Source organism: Candoia aspera, chromosome 5 (genome assembly GCF_035149785.1).
Source record: "Candoia aspera isolate rCanAsp1 chromosome 5, rCanAsp1.hap2, whole genome shotgun sequence".
In the NCBI taxonomy this organism is placed as follows: Eukaryota; Metazoa; Chordata; class Lepidosauria; order Squamata; family Boidae; genus Candoia; species Candoia aspera.
In genome coordinates this window covers 107,498,712-107,512,950 of record NC_086157.1, presented here as the reverse complement: position 1 = coordinate 107,512,950, position 14,239 = coordinate 107,498,712, and the positions used below count along the sequence as shown (strand labels likewise).

The window sequence follows — 14,239 nt, the reverse complement described above, 5'->3', positions numbered from 1 at the left end:
GGGTGGGAGACGGAGTGTATGGGAGGGAGGGAATCTTGTGTGTGTGTGTGTGTGTGTGTGTCCCTTCTCACCCCTAAGGGTGGTGTGTGTCTTCCTCAACCTCGGGTCCTCTACCAGAGGCCTGGGAGTTTGAGGGTTCTGTGCAGTATCTTAGCTGTTCCTGGCACTGCACTCTTCTGGACAGAGAGCTCTGAGGCTGTTCCTGGGATCTGTTGGAGCCACTCTCCCAGCTTGGGAGTCACAACCCCGAGTGCTCCTCCTCCCACCACTGGGACCACTTTGACCTTCACCTTCCACATCCTCCCCAGTTCCTCCTTCAGGCCCTGGTACTTCTCCAGCTTCTCCTACTCCTTCTTCCTGATGTTGCTGTCACTTGGCACTGCTACATCTATCACCACCGCTGTCTTCTGGTCCTTGTCTACTACAACTGTCCTAACAGTGAGACACACACTGAGACGAGGAGTAGTTCTCTAGTGTTTATTACTGCTACATAAACAGAATCCTAACAAACTGAATAAGCATGGGAAAAAACCCAGACATATAAACCCCAAAAGCTAAGGCGGGCCTGATCTGTGTCTCTTTGAATGGCTGCTTAATTCCTCAGTACTACGCATGCGTTTCCCCCCTGGATAGAGGCCCCCTCCTGCTCACCGTCATTACTCATGACAACAATGATGTCTGGTTGATTGGTCAGTACCTGTCTCTCTGTCTGGATCTGGAAGTCCCACAGGATCTTAGCCCTGTCATTCTGCACAACCTTCTGTGGAATCTCCCATCTCCCATCTGGACCTGGGAGGTCTAGCCCATACACTGTGCTAGATACATACATACATACATACATACATGTATACACACACACACCTTTTTTTCCTGGGGGTGGCAAGTTGTCTTAAATTTAGAATTGCCTTCATGATTTAAATTTAAAAAGATGGAAAAGCAAAGAGTTTGTTGCTGTTGTTGTGTCATATGTCATTATTCCATTATCTTGGAATGTGGCATCTTGGAGGGGAACTGATGGTCAGTAATTTAGACACAGCACAGGAATGGCCTTCACTAGATGCATCATTCACTCATGAAAGTGAAATGAAGCATTCACGAAACTCCATAGGACTGATAGTGTTTCCCAACATAGGCAATTTCCAGGGGCAGGGATGTCCATAAGGTCTAATTAAAAAAAAGTCAAGATGGTGGCTACTGTGATGCAATCAACACTTTGCCTGTTTTATGTGCATTGCACATGCAACAAACATAAAAAACAGGCAGAGCTTTGAACACACCATCATAGCAACCATCTTGACTTTTTTCACCACACCCTATGGACACCCCTGCCCAGATGTGTCAACTTCAACTTCCAGAATTCTTAATAACAGCCATGATGGTTGGGAAATTATGGGAGTCGAAGTTGAAACATCTGGAATTGACCAAGGTTGGAAATAATGGTTTAGAACCTATAGAATTGCCAGGAAATAAGCTTGATTTGAAGGCATCTAGGGATGGATCATTAATGTGTGACAGTGAAATTTTTTAACCAATATATTCATTTCTGACCTTTCCAAAAGAGAAGAATCTGAAATGTGCCCTTTTTAGAACATAGTGATGCAGTGATGACTAAAAAAATGTTCTATGTCAGGAGAGAAAAATGCACATACAAAAAAAAAAGGGTGGGCAAATCTGCATTTCATCAGAGAAAAACTGCTGATAAAAAGGGGGTCATGGTAGCAAAAGTACAATGAAAATCCAGACATGGCATGCCTGAAAACAAGCCAAAATATTCGTATAGAACTTTATCAGTCAAATGCACCAAGAGATATGAAACTAAAAACAAATAGTATGCATTACATGCATTACAACATGGCTGGGGAATTCTGGGAGTTGAAGTACACACACCTGAAAGTTGTCAAGGTTCAGAAACACTGAAGAATACTTCTCGCAGAAGAGATTCCCCTGTTCTGGACATAAACTTCCAGAATCTTCAGCCGTGGCCGGAGAATTCCAAGCGGTGAGGTCACTCTTGTTCAAGGTACTTACATCTGGCAGGTTTAGATGTTCCCCATGTACCCTTAACTGTACAATCTAAAATACACCAGATGTTTTTACAATATGTCAGCATTTCCATAACAGATGTGCAAGGCTTCTCTGGCAGACCAAATGATATGGAAAGAAGTCCCTTAAGGTAAAAAAATATGGAAACCCAGACAGTAGTTCGACCAATTTAAAAGAACTTTTTGGGTAGTTATCAGTGTTTTTTCTCCCAGATGTTTGGGGAAAATGAGAAGCAAACATCCATGCAATAGCCTGGATAACATTACCTCCGACACATGTAATGATCTAATTTCACTGCTACAATTAGTTATTTCATAAAATGTCAGCATCTTAATTCTAGCAAAAGGATTTCTATTCCCTGTTCAGAGTTACAGATAAATCCTTCATCTACCATTCAGAGTATTTGCCATTCCGCCTTCTCTGTTTTTATTTACATATCACAATCCCTCTTCCTTTTAAATAAAAGTTTATTTCGACTCTGAAAGTTATCCTTTGATGAAATAATTGCTGGGGGATTCTTTTTCCTCCATCCTTAAGCTCTCTCTAGTTCTTGGCTTAATATCTCTTCCTCTGCAGAAAAGAACAACAAAGAATATTTTGGCCTGAAATTAATCTCTATATGGTGTCCCAGATTTTCATGAAGTGTAAAAAGAAGAAAATGCATGCCAATTTCAGGCCAGGTTCTTCTATTACCATATAAAACACAAACATACTCAAGATTTGATCCAGTCCAATAATGGAAAAACCTGAGACCAAATTGCCATGCATTTCAACAGAAATGGAAATAGAGTTTTGAGAGTCATCAAAACAAATTCTGCCACAATCTGGAAAACAGCACAGTTGGAGACCACAACATTTCTCCTTTCCTTCTCGAAATTCCTCAAAAAGCTCTTGTTCATGAAACATTCAGAGTGCCGTAATGTGTGGTGCAGATAAAAACGGTGCACACCATCAGCTTTGCAAAGTTAGAGAAAGCTGCCAATGAAAAGAAATGGCGTCGATAAGCATACCAACCAAGTGCACCTATTTTCATTGGCAGCTTTCTCTAACATGCAAAGCTTTTGCGTAATTTCTCTTAGTGTATTTAGTACACACGTGCGGGGGGGGAATGCATGCACCTGTGAGCATCCATCCATTCATCCTGTCTGAGCAATGTGGACAAAACCAGAGTGGATTCACAATGATAGCCACAGTCTGAGCACAAAACTCAGTCTGAGTATAAAACTCTCTGACAGTACCAACTGGGTTTCTGACAACATCAAGAAACTCAGCTGTCCTATAGGTATGCCCTCACACACCAATGTATCTTACTCTAAAATCTCAGCTATGTCCTGGGAGGCTGCTTAAATGAAGATTAAGAACCAAGAAGGCATGGGAGGTATCTGAGCAATCCTACATTGTCAAGAGAAGGGGCCCTTGGGTATGAAAGGAATGAGAATTACAGAAAATGCAAACATCCTCCTGCCTAAGTTCCCACATTGCATTAAACCTTGGCTTGCTAACCCATGAATTATTGAATAAGTCACAAGTGGCTGGGTTCAACTATGGCAAACCATAAACCAGTGGTTTACAAATCCACAGGGACTGTGTTTGCACTGAAGAAACAAGTGTGATTTAATTCACAGTGAACCCAACCACTGCCACAACAACAGTTAATTTGGTATTAAAGGCTTTGAAATGGCTTCTCATATGACCCTTGTAACAGGCACCATTACAAACTTCTAGAATTTCGCATTAGATCAGAACACACATTGAACTGATGTACAGATCAATCCCTTCTAAGGTGAATAAATTCCCATATGGCCTCCTATGACCACTGCTGCGAAAAGAATTGGAAAGAATCCCAGAAGCCCTGCTCTGTGGGCTTTACCTAGCTTTTTTTCCCCCCCAACTAAATGGAATATTGGGAAAATTATGAAAAGGGGCTCAGGATGCTGTCTATCTGTCAGCAGGATAATTCTCTGAAAACTGAACAGAACTGGACAAAGGTTAATGTGGGGAAAGAAGCAGGAAAAGAAAGATGGAGTTTGAAAATGGCCCACATTTTAGGGGTAAAAATCCCCCAGTACTTCCCTTTGGGAGAAGCAGGAGAGTGTCAGCTTGGAAAGCTGTTGACTCCCCATTCTAAGCCTTCTCCTGTTCATGTGTCTCAAAGCAGAGCACATGCAGCCTGCCCCATGCTTCCCGATCACATGCATGCACACATGTAATGGTATGTGGGAATGACCTTGGGAGACAGGGGAAGAGCCACATCCAGGGAAATGGTCGGATAAGAGGCAGCTGAGCCCACAGAAGGAAAAGGGGTGTGGCAAACATCTCAGAAGGGACCCTCCCTAGTTTCTTGGGCTGTAAAGGCAACGGGGGAGAAAAGATTCTGTTAATGTAACCTTACAATAAAGATAGAGCTGGTACTCCTGGGTATGCTTTTTATCTGGACTACCTTGCAAGGCTGATATCACAGTGCCAGGGGAAACCAGAAATGAACACAGGAGCCACAATTATTACTTTGTTACACTGAAAAAATTATAGACACTTCCTATGAACACTGCTGGTACGAAAGTAGGAAAAAAAATCAGAAGGCATGCTCTGCATTTGATACCAATTTTGCTTCCTTTAGGCTGTTTTATTCTACCCATAACCTTATCCCATTTGCTTTTTTCATGAGGGAAAAAAATAGTTTTTCTATTGAAGAAAAAAAAAAGCAACTAGGCGAGCCCATTGGGTTAGTTAACTAGCTGTACTGATTTATTGGCTGGGTTTGCAGGCAGTTAAAACAGGACCAGATAATCTGTGGTTCAGGATATTGTCTTAACCCATCATGTGAACCAGATGATCATATTAAACCATGATATGATTTGCCTCTTCAGCAAAGGATCGTTACCTTGTCGTGGTGCTGGAGCTGGAGCACCTCAATGATGCCATGAGCTAAACCGTGAAGGGCCACCCAAGACGGGAAGGTGATGACAGAGAGGTCAGACTAAATGCGATCCCTGGGGAAGGTAATGGCAACCCACCCCAGTATTCTTGCCGTGAAAACTAAATGGATCAGTACAACCAGAGATATGTCGGTATACCATCGGAAGATGAGACCCCCAGGTCGGAAGATGGTCAAAATGCTACTGGGGAGGAACAGAGGATGAGTTCAACTAGCCCCAGACGTGATGACGCAGCTAGCTCAAAGCCGAAAGGACGGCTAGCGGCCGACGGTGCTGGTGGTGAACGGCAAATCCGACGTTCTAAGGATCAACACACCATTGGAACCTGGAATGTAAGATCTATGAGCCAGGGCAAATTGGATGTGGTTATTGGTGAGATGTCAAGATTAAAGATAGACATTCTGGGCGTCAGTGAACTGAAATGGACTGGAATGGGCCACTTCACATCAAATGACCACCAGATCTACTACTGTGGACAAGAGGACCACAGAAGAAATGGAGTAGCCTTCATAATTAATAGTAAAGTGGCTAAAGCAGTGCTTGGATACAATCCAAAAAACGACAGAATGATCTCAATTCAAATTCAGGGCAAGCCATCTAACATCACAGTGATCCAAATATACTCCCCAACCACAAATGCTGAAGAAGCTGAAGTAGAGCAGTTCTATGAGGATCTGCAGCACCTACTGGACAACACACCTAAAAGAGATGTTATTTTCATCACAGGAGACTGGAATGCTAAGGTGGGCAGTCAAATGACACCTGGAACTACAGGTAAGTATGGCCTGGGAGAACAAAACGAAGCAGGACATAGGTTGATAGAATTTTGCCAAGACAATTCACTCTGCATAACAAACACTCTCTTCCAACAACCTAAGAGACGGCTTTATACCTGGACTTCACCAGATGGACAACACCGAAATCAGATTGACTACATCCTTTGCAGCCAAAGGTGGCGGACATCTGTACAGTCGGTAAAAACAAGACCTGGAGCTGACTGTAGTTCAGATCACGAACTTCTTCTTGCACAATTTAGGATCAGACTAAAGAGATTAGGGAAGACCCACAGATCAGCTAGATATGAGCTCACTAATATTCCTAAGGAATATGCAGTGGAGGTGAAGAATAGATTTAAGGGACTGGACTTAGTAGATAGGGTCCCGGAAGAACTATGGACAGAAGTTCGCAGCATTGTTCAGGAGGCGGCAACAAAATACCTCCCAAAGAAAGAGAAAACCAAGAAGGCAAAATGGCTGTCTGCTGAGACACTAGAAGTAGCCCAAGAAAGAAGGAAAGCAAAAGGCAACAGTGATAGGGGGAGATATGCCCAATTAAATGCAAAATTCCAGAGGTTAGCCAGAAGGGATAAGGAATTATATTTAAACAAGCAATGCGTGGAAGTGGAAGAAGACAATAGAATAGGAAGGACAAGAGACCTCTTCCAGAAAATTAGAAACATCGGAGGTAAATTCCAGGCCAAAATGGGTATGATCAAAAACAAAGATGGCAAGGACCTAACAGAAGAAGAAGAGATCAAGAAAAGGTGGCAAGAATATACAGAAGACCTGTATAGGAAGGATAACAATATCGGGGATAGCTTTGACGGTGTGGTCAGTGAGCTAGAGCCAGACATCCTGAAGAGTGAGGTTGAGTGGGCCTTAAGAAGCATTGCTAATCAGAAGGCAGCAGGAGATGATGGCATCCCAGCTGAACTGTTCAAAATCTTACAAGATGATGCTGTCAAGGTAATGCATGCTATATGCCAGCAAATTTGGAAAACACAAGAATGGCCATCAGATTGGAAAAAATCAACTTATATCCCCATACCAAAAAAGGGGAACACTAAAGAATGTTCAAACTATCGCACAGTGGCACTCATTTCACATGCCAGTAAGGTAATGCTCAAGATCCTTCAAGGTAGACTTCAGCAGTTCATGGAGCGAGAATTGCCAGATGTACAAGCTGGGTTTAGAAAAGGCAGAGGAACTAGAGACCAAATTGCCAATATCCACTGGATAATGGAAAAAGCCAGGGAGTTTCAGAAAAACATCTATTTCTGTTTTATTGACTATTCTAAAGCCTTTGACTGTGTGGACCATAACAAATTGTGGCAAGTTCTTAGTGGTATGGGGACACCAAGTCATCTTGTATGCCTCCTGAAGAATCTGTATAATGACCAAGTAGCAACAGTAAGAACAGACCATGGAACAACGGACTGGTTTAAGATTGGGAAAGGAGTACGGCAGGGCTGTATACTCTCACCCTACCTATTCAACTTGTATGCAGAACACATCATGCGACAAGCTGGGCTTGAGGAATCCAAGGCTGGAGTTAAAATCTCTGGAAAAAACATTAACAATCTCAGATATGCAGATGATACCACTTTGATGGCTGAAAGTGAAGAGGAACTGAGGAGCCTTATGATGAAGGTGAAAGAAGAAAGTACGAAAGCTGGCTTGCAGCTAAACCTGAAAAAAACCAAGATGATGGCAACCAGCTTGATTGATAACTGGCAAATAGAGGGAGAAAATGTAGAAGCAGTGAAAGACTTTGTATTCCTAGGTGCAAAGATTACTGCAGATGCTGACTGCAGTCAGGAAATCAGAAGACGCTTAATCCTTGGGAGAAGAGCAATGACCAATCTCGATAAAATAGTTAAGAGCAGAGACATCACACTGACAACAAAGGCCCACATAGTTAAAGCAATGGTGTTCCCCGTAGTAACATATGGCTGCGAGAGCTGGACCATAAGGAAGGCTGAGAGAAGGAAGATCGATGCTTTTGAACTGTGGTGTTGGAGGAAAATTCTGAGAGTGCCTTGGATTGCAAAAAGATCAAACCAGTCCATCCTCCAGGAAATCAAGCCAGACTGCTCACTTGAGGGAATGATATTAAAGGCAAAACTGAAATACTTTGGCCACATAATGAGAAGACAGGACACCCTGGAGAAGATGCTGATGCTAGGGAGAGTGGAAGGCAAAAGGAAGAGGGGCTGACCAAAGGCAAGATGGATGGATGATATTCTAGAGGTGACGGACTTGTCCCTGGGGGAGCTGGGGGTGTCGACGACCGACAGGAAGCTCTGGCGTGGGCTGGTCCATGAAGTCACAAAGAATCGGAAGCGACTAAACGAATAAACAACATGATTTGCCTAAGTACAGGAAGTTATGTGAATACAGGAATTATATTTTGCTACATTGGATTAAGCTAGCCATTGATACCTCATTTGGCTCTGCAGTGTTCTGCAGTTGCTTCTCTCTCAATACACACCCTCACACAGTTAATATTAATTGTAAGTGGAACTCAGATGAAACTGGATTTCTCTATATTTGGATTGAATGTAGCCTTGGTTTCTGACTCCCTTATCATTTGGTAGAGAAGTCATACATCTATACTTGGAGCCAATGTTCCCTCTAACTTCTGACGTACCATATGCAGAAAAATTTCTGCAACTTTTCCCAAACCAAGTACCACTCAGCAGCATCTTCTGGGTGGGAGCAAACAAGTCAAGACATGTATAAAGGGATGGGACTTCAATAGCACAACCATCTTGGCTTTTTTCACACACACACACACCCATTGGTGCTGTTGAAACTCAACATTCATCATTCAGTTGCTTGGTCATCGCATTACATTTTGAGATATAGATGGCTTGGTTTGATTCTGAACAGCCAAATCACTGATTAAAGTCCACGATTAACTACTTCCACCACAGGAAGCTTCTTAGGCAGATTCAAACTAGAGATGCCAAGAACTAAACCTTGGTATGGAGAAAGAAAAAAAACATGGGAGAGGACACTCAACTATATTTCTGAACACTGGAAATTCTAAGCAATACCTTCATCCAGGAATAGCAATAATACAATTTAGATCTTAAATATGTCGGTGTTTTCTGAATTAAGCCCTTGAGTGCCATCTACTGCTACTTTTATGAATTTCCTATATATTTTAACAAAAAACAAGTATTAAAACTTTAATTACAATGAAAGGAGTTTGTATTGCTTGAAGTTCTGTATTTCATATTTTAAACAGAAGAGAAAGCATGGTTATAAATGTAATAAATCCAATGGCACTCACAGTGACCTGCAATAAAACTCAAATGAGGCAGATGAAAAAAGGAGTCCATATACATTTGGAGGAGGATGGAAAAGAGGCCAGCATAAAATTCCACCATTGTGCTTTTGCCTAGCAAGATGGCAGCACAAAGCCAACCCTGGCTGATCTTGAAAGATGCTAAGCAGGGTTGCCAGGCTAGTCTTAGATGGAGGACTGTCAGAAAATCCCAGGACTCGTGAGAAAAATGGTTCCTGGAAAACAATGGCCAACCACTTAATATTGCTGCCAGGATAACTATATAGACATATCCATATTGGTATCTGGAGCCAAGCTTGACTCAAAGGAACGTTATGAAGTACAGGCCTTAGATGGGTGGTTGCTGGGTCTCAAACACTTAGGAGTGGTCAACCAGTGATCAAGAGTGGGTTTGCTGGGAAAGGAAGGAAAGCACTGGGACCTCCAATCTTCTCTCATCCCAGCAATTCTGCTGGGTATTTCTGCTTTCTAAAAAAAATAAAGCTACAGTTAAAGTTTGGTGTTTAGGAGACTGCATGCAAGCTTCTCAATTTTATTTTTAATTATTAGAAAACACAAACTAAGTCCAGTAGGACAGTTGCCAAAGGATATGCCTATGAGTATCACATGGGGATCCCAGATAGATGCACTGAGCCACCAGAGCTGTTAGCCAACCCATGATAAGCAATCACTTCATGGCCTAGGGCAGTGTTTCTCACCCTTATCAACTTTAAGCTGTATGGACTTCTACTCCTAGAATTCCCAGCCAGGGAGGGGAGTTGAAGTCCATACAGCTTAAAATAGCTAAGGTTGAGAAACATTGGTCTAAGGTCTGAAGAATCCACCCCCTTGCCCCTCACTCCCTTCTCCAGGGGATAAAGAAAAAAAAGGGGTTAGAAAACAGCGGAGCTATTTTTGTGATCAACAGGACACATCCAATACAAAAGGAGCTGTAAATAACCACCATCTTTGAAATCAGGTATGCCCACTTTTCATAGTCACGCTGACATCATAAATGGGAATCATTCAATTATCACACTTGTCACAGTCATTAAGGATGTCAGCAGCAGCATCTGAGAGTCTAGTGAAAGTGGGCCTTAATGAGCAACCGTTACTTCTAAATAGGGTGCCTTTAACATCCTGGTGAGGACAGAAACATCTAATGAGCTCTGAGTGATTGGAACATTTCTTGATGGGGACCAATAATTCATAATACAAAGGAAGTTGAAGTTGTAATCTGTCCAGGTAATTTCTAAAACTACAAGGCACAGCTGTTTGCTTTAATCAATCTGGGACATACCTCTGCCAAAGTTGTGGTTGAATAATCGAAGGTCTGCTTATTGTTACTTGTTCTTGATTTCTGATTGCATTTGATCTCAGAATAGTGGCTAGTAATTCAATCTTTTGCATAATTTTGGTGTCTTTGCAATTTGAACTGCATCTGGCATCTGAAAAAAAAATATTTTGAAGTTTGGTATTTGGTAACATATGTCAAGACACACACAGTTTCATGGGACAGGGGGACAGCTGATTGTTGTTATGCACTGGGATTTAGCATCTGACAATACTAAGAAATGACATGCAGAAGAGGATAGGATCTGACAGCCAATCTTGTAAGAAGCTATTGTATTGGACAATTCACAAAACCGGAAATAAGTGATACAAAAAAAAAAAAGTGATGGCAATCATAAAGCTAGCAAGTAAAATTTAATCTAGATCAATTAATCCAAAATCCAGAAGTGTAATTTTGGTCGGGTGGTCAGAATACTACTACTATTATTTTAGTTTTATAGCCATTTTTCCCCTAGGAGTCAATACAAAGTATCTCCTTTAATTTTTCACAGCAACTTGGCGAGATAGGTTGGGCAGAGTGTGATTGGCTGTTGGTCACCTGGTGGGCTTCCATGATGGAGAATAAGCTTGAACTGAGGTCTCCGCAGTCTTGGTCCAACACCTTAACCTCTACATCACGCTGGTTTTCCAGTGGTACCTATTATTCTTGGTCCAATAGGCTTCTGATTATCTCATTATCAAGTCTCAAACAATCTTGTTTGGTATATCACAGCTATTACCTCTACATCCCTGAGACGTAATTTTTCCTAATGAGCTCAGGGTGGCTAGAACGAATGTCTGGGATCTTTCAAATTGCCTGAATGAGATGTTGCCAGGCAGAGGTGCTCTGAAAGATTGGCAAGGCTGTGTCGGTGAGTAATCATGATGACAAGTCATGGGGTAGAGAGCAGGCATGGGGAGAAACAGAGAAAACTCAAACGATGCATTGGCAAAGATTCCTCCTACGTTATCCTGGGCTTGTCCTCTGCCACACGAAATGTATAAATCTCACCCAAAATGATGGTTGAAATCTCTGCAGTCCTATTCCATTGCCAGACAGCTGGGTTCAACTTGTTTGCAGGTATCCAAGCTTGCTATCTCCCTCTCATTCCGTACAGCAAACTCACAGGCTTTCCTGTTCCCCCTCAGCCAACTCTGAACATGCCTTGAGAGACTCCAAATCCAGTCTTCCTAATCAGCCTTCTGGTGACCGTTATATGACTTGCTGTATGGCAGCTCTTATCCTTGGTATCCTATCATTCCAGACCTGCTCTGGTGTCGATGGATCGCTTCCCGTGACATGCTCCATAGCAATTCTTCTCTGGCACCTGGTTGTTTCCTTGCTTTTTATTTTCCTCTGCATATCTGCCTTTTTCCTCAGGTTCCAATTCCATTCAACTATTTCTCCCAATATTTTATTTCCTGTGACAATGAAGTTGGTTTTTAGTTCTGCACATAGCTGACCTTGGGCGATAAACAAATGAACAAATAACTAGGCAAAATCAGGCCAGGTTGACACTTGGATGGAAGACCACGTTGAGGCTAGACCAGGATATCAGGTAAGATCCTGGAGGACAGCAAGAGCAGACAACTTTCAAATCACTGACAAAGAAACTGCATATCTGTATCCACATAATCATCAGGAGTCAAGCATAACCAAAGGGCATCTTTCTTCTTTACTCTAGTGAACCCAGAAAACAAGGCTACAGAAACCATTGTTATCTTAACCATGGTTGTTATCATGCAAATAGAGCCTGCATTTCAGTTCTATTGCTTTGCCAGCAATGCATCATGTTGTGTGTGCAAAATAAAAAGCGTGGTACAACAGATAACCCGTAACAGAGAGAGAGAGAAAAAAAGAACAAAAATAGTTCATGGGAATTACTTGCAAGTATTTCATTAAGTTTCATATATAACACTTAAAGGGCTCTCACAGACTGCTTTCTACAGGAGGCTCTGCTGCCAATATTTTGAAGTGATAATTTGTTAGCAATAAATATTTTTTGTGGTTGTTTTGGTGTTTTGAAGCACACAATGTGCTCTTTAGGGAGAGCTAAGATTTCTTTATTAATATTGATTTGCTTTTCAAGTTCTGAACGTTTAGATGACAAAAAGCACAGTATGCGAGCTTCTCCAGAAAAAGACTAAAGCCTTGAAACTGTGCAGGTGCAGGCTTAGCCAAGCAGTTTGAATAAAAAAGGCCAGTTTGAACCAGACAGAAGAAAAGCTGCAACAGCCCTCGTCTTCACTGGAAATTTCTAGACTGGCAGCTGCTTTATAATAGAAACAGAGTCGCCCTAAAGATCAATAAAAAAGCTTTGATTTCTGTAATTGTGATTAGCCAGCAAAGGAGAAGCATCTCCTTTTGAACTCAGCTATGTTTTTTGTTTCCTGTAAGCAATGTGACTGGGGTCTGATGACGATGATGATGATGATGTATGTCAACACAGATCTATTCCGTTGCCCTCTTGAAGCTACGAGCATGCAGCTGAAAATGACCCAGTTATACTGGCTACTGTTAATACTGCAGTTTAGAAACAGGCTGAAAACAGCTTGGATAACTAGCCCCCAACTCACTTCCTTCAATTAAAAATGGTATCATTTAATTTCCCTACAATATCCATCTCTTTAAATGGACCCTCCATTTTCTCCTAATCCACACTTGGCACTTGAGAAGTAGTGATCTGCACACTGAAATGTATTTTTAATTGAGAAAATTAAATTTAAACTTGAAAAAATTAAATAGCAGCTGTCAAATTACTTGTTCCCTTTTTTGGAGGGGAGGGACTGGCATCTTCTGCTTAATCCCAGCTACAGTAAAGTAATTCTTTACTGATGTCTGGCAGCAGCTTCCCCCTGGCATGTTAAATCTGATAAACTGAATCTGTTCTCAACCCACATCACACTAAGCCATTCTTTCTTTTATTTATGGCTTGTTTGGTTAGCTGCTGTGGCCAGTTCATACTTTCCAGTAAAACTGTAACTTGCAGGTCATAGATCCGCACACTAAATCAAACCTACAGACAGTTCTTGGAACTATTTTGGAACCCTGCCAATAAATTAAGCAGATTCAGGGCTTGTGCAATCAGGATTACTATTCTGCTTGGTCTAGGAGATTTCAATGGTTGCATTTAATTTTGAGTTTACTTTTATCACATTGAATGGAAGCAAATCTGGACAGTTATTTGCCTGGATGTCTCTATACTAGCGACCAAAACTGCCAACCTGGAAATTTGATCCAACTTCCCTCATTTGGGCCAAGCTCCCAAAATACCATGCATAAAATGAGAGAACTGCTGCCTCCAAAACCCAGTATTGTAATCATTTATTCTCGTTTATTCAGCAGTAACGTTAGGGCAATGGCTCTGGAGACCTAAAATTAGAGCTTCTCCCTTCCACCCTGATACTCTTCAGCTACAATGCTAAAAACTTTCCAGAACCCCCATTTCATCCCAATCACTGGAAATTATGGAGGCTCAAGTCCAACAGCCCTGCAGAATTGGCACAGAATGCAACTGCCTGTCTCTTACAGCCCGTATCCGCGCTGGTGCATTCAGAAGTATTTCCACGTTGTGTTTGTGCTGTGCCTGTTATGACTGAAGCCCCAATTGTTACATTGCTGCCCGTCGGACAAAGCCGTCCCCAAAGACACTCTCTTCTTCCGCTCCTCCTTGCTTCTCCCCACCCAGCTGACCTTTGCACCCATTTCTCTTGTCCCACAAACGATCCGTTCACACAAAACACCCTTAACCCGGGTTTTCTGGCTTCGTGCAAGCCCCCAGAACGATAGGGACCGAACGGACCGCGCTAGTTCCGCCACAACCAAACAAACACTTCTTGCCCAAGTTAACCATAAC

General features: G+C 42.1%; 1 protein-coding gene across 4 annotated transcripts in view; it reads right to left on the bottom strand.

Moving 5' to 3' along the window:
- Positions 1-14,239, bottom strand: part of LOC134499265 (N-acetylated-alpha-linked acidic dipeptidase 2-like) — a 169,524-nt gene that overhangs the window by 100,442 nt on the left and 54,843 nt on the right. The gene's annotated exons all lie outside the window — the stretch shown is intronic.